Genomic DNA, 9,161 nt, shown 5'->3' with positions numbered 1-9,161 from the left:
TCTCTCTCTCTCTCTCTCTCTCTCTCTCTCTCTCTCTCTCTCTCTCTCTCTTTCTGTGTGTGTGTGTCTCTCTCTCTCTGTCTCCACCCGCTCCTTTCTCTGCTCTGGCTGCCTGAGGTCCTGTTTCCCCACCTTCCTCGCTCTCACCTCAGCAAACTTTTTCTGATGAGCTCTATTCCGGCACTAAGATTCACGACTTTGTAATTCCGCTTAAAGTGCCTTTCAATGCCTAAGCCAGGGGCCTTTTAATATTTGTCTTGCTTTATTTTTCATGCCAGCCTCTCCCTGCTCATTTTCACAAGGACTTCTGGTACTGAGTCATGACTCCTGGCTGCCCTGGTTTATTCATTGGTCTCCTGGGAGCTTCCTGCCAGAGGAGGTTATATCTATTTTATTTCTCTCCATTTGTTCATCCCAGTGCTCAGAACACAATAGGTGCTCAGTAAATACTCGTGAACTGCATCGAGAAAGTCCCCCAATGAGGAGTTATTGGACTGACTGTGTTTTTTACACACTACACATAGGAAATATCCATACAGTAGTTATTCTTTTGCAATATTATATTTCTGACATGTAGGTATATCGATACATATAGTTGTAGATAACTCATTGCTTTGTTCTTTCCCTGAATGGATGTCTACATGTATTTACCCATTCCTCTGTTGGTGTGTATTCAGATTATTTTCTTCTTTTCCTCTAAAGCAAAGCATCAGTATGCTTGCATATGATTTCCTGTGTGAGGGAAGGAACACCTCTGGGTGTGTACCGAGGGTGGAGATGCTGGGACATAGGGGTGCCATCACCACCTTTGCTGCGATGTTAACAAAGTGGATCTTCCACTTGACCCTTCCTTCAGCTCCCTGTGAAGTTAGCTGTTAGTTGAAGTTAGTTGTTCCATGTTCTTGCCAGCATTTGGTTTACCAGTTCACTAGGTAGGAGATAACATTTCCTTATGTTGTTAATATGAATTTATCTGATTTCTAGTAAAATTGAATATCTTTTATTCTGAAAGTGTGAGTTTCTTCTTTATTATGGTTTTCTTATTTTTTATTGTTTTTTAAATATGAAATGCACAGTATTTATTTTCCTTTTTTATTTTAAAAATTTAAAAAAAATGACAAAACAACAATGAAGACAAAATCAAAACAACAAAAAATGATACATGACCTCAAAACAAAATGATAGGAATTAACAGTGGTTGCTATATTCCACACTGTTATCTTCAGCGAATTTGCTCAGTCCACTAAAGATAAGAATGTAAGCTTGATCAAACAGTAACAAGTAAAAAAATAGATGCAGTTTCACCATACGAGATGGTAGGAGTCCAACAATGGTTCTTATACTGCATGTTGTTTTCAGACCAGTCACTCTGCCAAATTCAAGCGTGCAAAATTGGTGAAGAAAAAAGAAAATTTTAAGCATTGACTGTTCCTCTCAATAAACCACAGACATCAGCAATACACCTATTCCAGCTTTCCTTATATGTACATATAAGTTTTGCTTTTTGAAATGTACAGTATTTAAATATAGTTTTGACTTGTACATCCTTTATATTTTGTGTATAACAAATATCTTCTCTTCATCTATGCATTTATACAGGGTTTTCCATGCTTCCTTAGGAATGCAGTCAACTCACTGTGTAGTGTTAAAGTTTTTGTATCTCCTTTTCTTATTAGATTATGAGTGAGAATAGGAATGTACTTCTTCCTTTTTATTTCCTCAACTCCTGGCACGTAGATGACTTCCAAAAATTGCTTGAATTAACTTGAGAGTGTCACTAACGTTAATGTAGAAGGTATTGTTAATTTCAGTTTTTTACCTAAGGTTTTTCCAAATGAAATCAAGTCCATTGCCTTTAAGTCGTGCATATATCTACTCATCCCCATCTATGTGTGTGCACCTTGTGTGAATATTTATTAGGAAGACACTTTTGCAACCAAGTCAGGCCAAGCTCTTTCATTAATGTTTAAAATAGAGCTTCCTTTAGTTTCTGGGGAGACTTTTTGCAGAACGCTGCTAAGGTCGGGATAGGCTGAAATGTTCAGATGGGATTGAAACAAGAGATGCAGTACTACGTCCAGCCCAAAGATATAAGGGCAGTAGGGAGGGAGGAGGGTGTCGTTGCTGCAGTGCTTTGTTCTTTCACAGCTCCCCAGTAGTAGGGGCTGACAGGGGCAGGTGCTGGTCACTAAGCCCTGTTGGCTGACACTGACCCAGCTACAGCCATTGTTTTCTTGACATCTGCTAGTTTGACGTGTGGCACTGGATTTGTTGTAGAAATGGTACCTTGGACTTGAATGTACTGTGAGTTCTGTAGCATTACTAATTTAGTTCCCTGAAATTGTCACCGTGTATTCCCTTTGACATCAACAATTATCAGTCAATACATCTTGTTTCACACTGCAGTAGTTATGTCTCCGGATGTCACTGTTTGTAAAGGTAGAGAGAACAGATGTTAAATTGGCTATGCACTCCTGCATGCTCAGCTCTGTAACTGCTCCGGGAAAAGTTGACTTTACTATAATTTTTAATTATGAGAAATACTTTAAGTAAATTATACGTAAGAGTGAGCATTATGAACCTGAAGTTATTTTTGTTTAAGCTGTAACTTTTTAAGAAAGATGAGATTATATACTAAATTAAAAATCATAAGTAGAAAACTCAGGAATATAAAAATATATCATGATTTAAATGATTTTATCTTGAAATAGGTTTCAAAATGTAATTCTAACTTCTTAATGTATTCATTATACATTATGATTACAAAAAGCTTTTCCCTTTGTCTGTCCTTGAACTTCTCTCCATCTTTCTCTCCCTCTAACCCTTTCTTCTCTCTTTCCTAACCTACAGTCTCAATATTTTTACTCTTTAGAAAATGCTTAGGACTCTACTTAGGAAGTTTCATGATTGCTTTTTGTTTGCAGTAGTGTCCCTTAATGCAAAGATTATCCACGGTAATAACTGAAGATTATGACATTGTACAAAATCGGATGTACTTCTGGGTGTGTCAAATCAATGATGATGGAATAATAAATAGGTACTGAATGTTCTTGAAGTTTTTATGCAGAGCATTGCTTTGCAATCAGAGTCACATTACCTACGTGTAAGGGAAATTAGACAGGGAGAGCAGGGTTTATCTAATCCACCATGAACACATTCCACAGTGATTTGATTATTTTTCAAGACCTTCAAGCAGGTGGAGATGGGTGCATATGCAGTAGCTGGGAACCTTTTTCTGTTTGGGTTAAAAAGGAGAGAAAAGTACTCTTAGCTTTGTAAATTCAGGCCTTTCTCTTTTCCTTGAATTTTTCAAATAGAGGAGATTAGTACATTTTCACAGCTTTTAAGCTTGCTCCCCTGGGGTATATAGATTTAATTGTACCCCAACATATCCTGGTTATTGTAAAGGCCTTTTTTTTTTTAAATCTCAGAGTCGAGGGAAGAGCTGTATAGTAAATAAAAGTTCCCAAAATTGAGCCATTGTAAATTTCTGTAACATTTTCTCTCCTTCATTTATTTTCTGTCTACAAGTTACACATGCAAGACTTGAAATGACTTTTTGAGTGGCAACTTCGAAGAGTTACTATAGAAATGCATCCAGATTTTGTAGTAAGCACATACTTATAAGATTCAATATCATGGATAGATCTGATTTTAAATTCACTGCTTTTATTCTGCAGATCCTTTCTTTAATAACTAGGTATCACATCCATGGAGCATTTTTCATCTTTAGTAAATCATGTGCTCCAAATGAGAGCGCCTTACACAGACAGCTGAGGCTCATGGCCAGGCAGGTGCCACTTACATCTCCGCCCTACTCCTGGCACTAGTGCCGTGTCACCTCTGAGAGGAATGTGTCTGAGAAACCAAGCATGCTGAAGAGTAAGGTCACAGTGCAGCGGGGTCAGAAAGACACGCATACGAGTACTAGCGCTATCATTGGCTTGGTGCAAGACCCTGGGAGAGGTGATTTTAACCATTTTTAAACCCCACAATTCCCATATATTAATTGGGCATGGTGGTGCATGCCTGAAATCTCAGAACTCTGGGAGGCTGAGGCAGGAGGATCACAAGTTTGGGAAAATTAGTGATTTAGTGAGACTCTAAATAAAGAAATAAAAATAAATGCTATGGATGCAGCTTCCATGTGAAGGCCCTGGATTCAATTCCTAGTCCTGGAAGCCTCTTTTAATTAGGAGCTGACCTTTGGTGAAGAGGCCAGAGAGTATGTGCTGTAGTAAATCTGCTGTGCTGGATTTTCAGCCTTGCATTTTTGTATGGTTCTGTGCAAGGTTGAAGAGTCCCAGGTTCTCTCCCTTTTTAAGTTTCTTTTTATTACTTCATGTTCACAGTAAGTGATGGTTATGTTCGCAGTGGGGAGTTGGTGTGGTAATTCTTTACACCCCTCCCCCTCCTTTTCTCCCCCTCCCTCCGTATCCTGGTTTTCTCATTTGCAAAAGATCTAGCCCCCTGTTTCCCATTATCTGTCTTGTAATATGCTGTTTGTTTTTGCTCATATTAATTCTGCTGCTTGGTGAGGATGGGCTGGGAATGTCCCTCGGTGCAAAGGCCTTGCGTTCAACCCCTAGTCACCCACCCCTTCCCGCTTATTAAATAAGGGCGTTAATAATATCTAAGTCTGAGAGGTTCTGGGACTAAATGACAAAACCCTTCATAAGTATTTTACGAGTAGTAACACTGCACACTCCCAGCGTCTACCTCTCCGTCCATCCCAGCGCTGTGCCACCATCATCCTCTTTGTGTCTGAATCCGGAGGGAGATCTTGGAGATGGCAGGTTTCTCATTTGCATAGTTCGGATGCAGGTGAACAAAAGGAAGCAATGAGATGGAAAGGTCAGGGCCAGCAGAGTGAGGCCTAGCGGTTTTGCAAGTCCAGCTGCAGTGTTGTGTGCAGTCTTCAACTTGCCAAATGCAGACCCGTTCCTTTGCTGAGGTCCCTGTGTCAGGACGAGCTGCGTGCCAGGAGCAATCCTCACACAAGCATGCTTGCTTTCTTATTCGCTCCCCCAGAGTTCTAGCTTCATCTCAAGGGCTTTATTTCTTTTCCTCGTAGCAGTTTTATGAGCTTTTAAACCTTTGACTTGCTTTATTTTGATGCCGCTAAATCACAACGTCTGTTCTCACTTGCTAGTTAGGAAGGAGAAATTTTTAGGCTGATTCCAGACCCTCTGCATTCTCTCACAGACATGCGAGGCCAGCCTGAACCTTCCCAGCTTAGATTCATGAAGCTAAATCTTAGAAAAATTGAATTTTTATTTTTATTTATGCTTCTTTTCTTTGAATGCCCCCTGTATTTTTGGTCCTCATCCCCTCATTTCCCAGCTTTGCGCTTGTTCATTTGCCCTCCACCTGTACGGACTCACTGGTCGGGGATGTGATTTAATCCCAGGGCGGTGAACGCCCCCAGCCTCTTGGTGAGCCCCGTGCTGAGCTCTTGGCCCTCACACTTGACCTCTGGACTCGCACCCAGCTCCTCCGTCCGCGTCTCACCCCAGCGTCTGTAAGAGCTTTCCAGGCGCACCTGTCCAAAATCGAGTTCTTGTGCTTTCTCCTCTTACCCCTCTAACTCCTATGTGTTTGTGCAATTTTCATTATCACCTGGTACTTGACTTCTTCAAATCAGCCGTTTCTCCAGGGAACCCTGGCATACAGGGGTGGCGCAGTGTACAGGAACCAAGGCTGGGGTGCTCCATGTGTTCCTTGCTAGTGGGGAGTGAGAGCGTGTTGTGGCTTTGCTACAATACCCCAGTAGTTTTCCATCCTGTATTCTCCCGCTCCTGGAGTATGTGGGTCAGCCACCCCGCCCCTGCTCCTCCACAGGCCGAATGCTCCCTGTCTGTGGATCCTGCTCCCCGTTCCTGGAGGATTCCTGCCTAGACACCTGCATGCTTTATTTCCTCGCTGCTCTCAAGCCACTTCTTAAAAGTTGTCTTCCAGGAGACCTTCTCGGCCTGGTCTCTTACTATCTCCCTCTGGCCTCCTTTGTTGGCCATGCCTCCCTCACCTTCCAGGCACCCTCTAAGACAATAGCACCCTTTCATTGTCCATCTTCCTCTTGACAAGACACATCACGAAACTGGGGTTTCTGTGTGTTTCCTTCTCTGTGTGTCCCCAGGACCGAGACTGATGCCTGGTACCTCGCAAATGCGGAGTCAGTGGTCTCCGGAGGCCGGTGTTCAGATGCTAAAAGCCCAAAGCAGCTTGCAGCTGTGAGGGAAAGGGGAGGAGGTATTACAAAATCTGCGGAGTGTATAAGCTGCAGAAGAGCAGAGCTTTCAATGCATCCAGCATAAAGCACACAGCTTGTTTATTAATAAGAATGAGTCTGTGGTAATATCTGAATGACTAAACCTAGGTGGGTGGTTTTAGAAAGTGAAAGTTTTTTTTAAAAAAACATGCTGTTTGATGGGGGAGGAAATCATGAAGAAAAAATAAAGGCGAATGCAGGTGAATATAAGGAAAGAGGTGAAGACATTTCAGATAAACGCGGACACCTCTGAAGGCTCTCGGTGACGGTGTGCCCTTTGACATGTGCCTGGCAATGAGAGGGCGGAGAGCCCGAGCCCTGGCCCACCGGGGTGCATTCGTGGTGAGAATGTGACTTTGTCTACATAAAAATATACAGAGGTTCAGTCAGGACAATACTGCCATTTTTCTGAACTGATAAAGAAAAGTATTTTAAAACTATATTTTCAGATGCTTACAGGAAAACACCCTTTTTAAATTTCTTTTCTGCAGGAGTTTCTTTCTCTTTGCCAGAAGACCTGTCTGCTTGTAGACACAGAGGGAGGCCGCGTGGCTGGCTGGACCTGCTTATTATTCCTTCAGCCTACTGAGCACAGCGGCTCCCTGCCCAGTCCGGAAAGGGCCCTGGTGTTATTTCATTTCAGCTTTTGTTCTAAGAGAAAATGTGTATATGCCTATGCTAATGAAATGTCCCCACTTCACACATTGAGTTTCAGCAGGTGGTTTTTGAACTGAGGTGAAATAATTTGTGTTTTCTAAGGAAAAGAAAGAAACTTCTGCTAGGTCTCTGAGGCATCAAACTTCTCTAATATGTCAAAATTCAGATGTCTGAATTTTGGGTCTAGAAGGAAGGGTTGGAGATTGGGTCACTCCAGGGGACAAGGTCCAAGGGACAGGGTCCGGGGGAGCTGTTCTACCCTTCTTTGCCCCTGGAACGTCCCCTCCCAAGTGCATGTTGAAATTTAACTGCGGTTAGAACACTGCTGAGAGGTGGCAGTTTGGGCAGGGGGCGCCTGGTCATGGACGGATGAATGTGCCATGGGAACCGGGCCTCCGATGACAGGAGAGATGCCGCCCGGAGGCGGGGCCTTGCTCATGCGCACGTGCTGTGTGAGGACCCAGGGTCTTGATCTTCTTAGCCTCCAGGCCGGACCTCGAGCCGTGCAGGTTGCTGCTGATGATTTACACAGCCTGTGGCAGCAATGGGAAGTGACTGAGACGCTGAAATCTGTGGTAGATGAGGCTGCCGTGGAGCCAGGGTTGATAGGAGTCAGAGGACATGATGGAGCAGAAGACTATCGTTACTTGCTCTCGTCTGAGGAGGAGAATGCTACGCCTCCTGCCCTCTTGCGCTCATATTATTTTTAATTATGGGGCATCAAAGAATGCCTCCTGAAGCACATCTTTCTCTCAGATATTAGGGTGGACTGGCTTCTTAACTTTATTAGACATTGTTTTCCAGTTTTTATTAAGTTCAGGAGAACTTAAAAAGTCATAAAAAAATGAGCCCACGTTCTTGACTAGCTTCAGTGGCACAGATTGCAGTGGTTGTGCCAGGTCATTCACTAAAGCATGGGGAACATTATTAATCTGTTTTTTAGTCTCACTGTAAAAATTTCCACTTAGGTGCATATTTTGCATTGTTCATTCATGCAGAAGCAAATGTGCCTCAGGATACCAAATAAGATAAACATTCATATAGTAGAAGCACATGCTCAAGTTATGTTATGGATGTGTGCGCACCCCATAACTCTGGAGATCACTGTCCTCATGTGCCCTTTGCCAGCCCCACCTCACCTCAAGTGAACTGGCACCCTCACGCTCCAAGCCCAGGCCCTTTCAGTAAAATTCAGCCAACACTTAAGCACTTCCTGTGTCCTCAGGATGGCGGAGGACCCTGACCCACTGCGTGGGGTTTTCTGCATTCTTTGATAAACATGCTCATTTTTATATGAATGAAAACTCAATAATGTTTAACACGTTTTTTAAATTAAGAGACTTTCCCCAAAATGAAACTGTTTTTAGGCCATTAACAAAGAAGTTCAACTGTTTCTAGTGGAATTTGGGTGTAGGAGCAGCAGTACACATTTTAGACATAAATGTATGGTGGATTTTTAAGAAAAACAGCGTGTTCCCACAACGAAGGTACAAGATTAACATATTTCTTTTCTTTTCTTTCTTTCTTTTTTTTTTTTTTTTTTGTCTTTTTTAGAGACAGGGTCTCACTATCCAGTTCAGGCTGGCCTTGAGCTCACTTTGTAGCCCAGGCTGGTCTTGAACTCGCAGTGATCCTCCTGCCTTAGCCTCCCAAGTCCTGGGATTACAGGTGTGTGCCACCATGCCTGGCCTAACATATTTCTTTTCAAAGGAACTTTTCTCTATGAGTTTTAGTTTAATTAATAAATTGACACAGGATTAAGAAGATGTGAATATAGAGAGAGTATATATGTAGTTGAGTTACATAACTGACTATTGAAAGCCTACCCATAGCAATAACATTTCAGCAAGGCTAAAAGACCTATTTTCAGGATGTAAATGCTGCTGAGAATTACCTCAGCTAAGCTTGAATTTTGGGCCACCTGACATTTTATGTTACTTGATTAGTTTGTATTCCAGGACCACAGGATAATTTTATTCCGAGCATGCAAAGACACTTTCTCTTTGAGTGGAATGCTGAATGAGATGAACACATATTTGTGTCCAGAGTAGAACAGATGAGCTAAAGGGCCTAAGTTTCAGGACTGTCCTATTTCCATTGTGTAGCTCATACACTATGCCTCTAACTTGTGATTGTCCTTCTTACAGAAAGCTTCTATGGTCCTGACTTCTTGAATCTTTCAGGAGCAAGAATCAAAATCTATCTCAAAAACAAACCAAATCCAAAGCAAAATAAA

The 9,161-nt window shown here is 42.2% G+C and overlaps 1 protein-coding gene across 13 annotated transcripts in view; it reads left to right on the top strand.

The window, feature by feature from the left end:
• Positions 1 to 9,161, top strand: part of Mlip (muscular LMNA-interacting protein) — a 247,723-nt gene that overhangs the window by 83,517 nt on the left and 155,045 nt on the right. The window lies entirely within an intron of this gene.

The sequence above is a fragment of the Chinchilla lanigera genome, unplaced genomic scaffold (genome assembly GCF_000276665.1).
Source record: "Chinchilla lanigera isolate Chin_1 unplaced genomic scaffold, ChiLan1.0 scaffold00010, whole genome shotgun sequence".
Lineage (NCBI taxonomy): Eukaryota > Metazoa > Chordata > Mammalia > Rodentia > Chinchillidae > Chinchilla > Chinchilla lanigera.
Note: the sequence above shows the minus strand (reverse complement) of the source record. Positions and strands in the feature narration are given on the sequence as shown.